We start from the raw sequence: 1,503 nt of genomic DNA on the forward strand, positions 1-1,503 counted from the left end.
AAAAATTGCTCAATATCTGAGATCTAACACCGTCCAATATCTGAGATCTAACACCATCCAGATCCAGATTGTCTCAGTTAATTAAAGCAACTTACGATCTGATGCTAAACATATTTCCTAGTCGCTAAACCTTTCGCACTTTCGGGCAGAACTGCATCATACAGGCCGGCAGCGACAGAAGAATCATGGAAACACGCAGCAACTATAATTACTTGTTAAGCATAAGCATACAGTGAAGCAGTACAACGGCGAGGCTGGTCTAATAGGGTTTTTCTCCGACGTAGTATCCTGGTGGAAAGTAATTGCACGTCATGAAAATCTGACCATTGTGGCAAACAACCCTCGCACAGCCAATTTTTCTTGTATTCTTCCACACGATCTGCGTGTAGTGGCCACACATCTCATCTCTGATGCACGAATTCTTTCGACTATCGTAGTACCTCTTCTCACTAAGCCACGCAATAGCTGCATCATAGGGCTGCCAATTCTTGCCACTTCCCCTGAATAAGTTCTCCCCATATGGACCTAACGAATGTCTCAAGGCACAATCGCCGCGCCTCTGCTCTGCATACCACTGAGCATAGGCAGCAACCCTCTCGTCCCATACCAGAGGGGTTTCTCCAACTTTAGCCCTTGCTTCGTTCTGAGGGACCAAAAATTGTTGGGCTAAACTGTTTGCATACATAGGGACACGCATATGGTATAAACCCTTTGTTTCGCTGAAACTGCCATGCTTTCCAGGCGCTGCAGGGCTGAATGCTGCTGGAAGACGTGCTGGATACACGACAAAGATCAGTACCATCGAATAAAGCAGGATAATAAAGATGGCAATCTTGGAACACTTTTTTTTTGTGATTATGCGCTCCATTCATTCAGTCTGCTGCTCCCTATCGGACGAGATGCACTGAAAATCTCAATGTGTACAGTTACATTGATAAATTTGTTGGAATCGTACAAAGTTTATAATTTTGATGGCGTTCCAATGAATGAGCAGGACCATAAAATTTCCATACATCATAGAACGCGGGGGTATCACTCTGTATTCAACCATCCCTGCTAATAATAACCATCGCCACAAATGAATCTTCAGGATTCAGAGGATTAACGCAGGCTGCACTAATGTAAAATAAATAGCTTAATCTCAGCGTGCACTACATGTCTGTCTACACAATGACCTGGTTTTCTTGTGGGATCTCCGGCCATCGTGCTCGGTATTGAATGATTTCAATATGCCTTCACAATATTATCGAAGGAAAAAAGTTAGGTTTGTATTTTTTTTTTCAAATATAATAAAAATGGATTATAGAAGATTAAATGTGTTCGAGGTGACAGATTCAAATGCAGGAGGACAGAACGTACATTTTAATATTCATACTGTTAAACGAAAACAGGTCTTCATCCCACATTTGGTGGATGATAACTATCAACCCTGATTACTCGGTCTCACTCCAACTAAATCTAATAATAACAATAAGCTATAATATCCCAGATTTTGTGTATGAT

The 1,503-nt window shown here is 41.6% G+C and overlaps 1 pseudogene; it reads right to left on the bottom strand.

Moving 5' to 3' along the window:
• Nucleotides 1-259: 259 nt before the first annotated feature.
• On the bottom strand, nt 260-802 carry LOC149241019 (pathogenesis-related protein PR-1 pseudogene; annotated as a pseudogene).
• Between the last annotated feature and the right edge of the window lie 701 nt (nt 803-1,503).

Source organism: Pinus tabuliformis, chromosome 8, assembly GCF_031772625.1.
Source record: "Pinus tabuliformis cultivar Carrire ecotype Pingquan chromosome 8, CPIR1, whole genome shotgun sequence".
NCBI classification, from domain to species: domain Eukaryota; kingdom Viridiplantae; phylum Streptophyta; class Pinopsida; order Pinales; family Pinaceae; genus Pinus; species Pinus tabuliformis.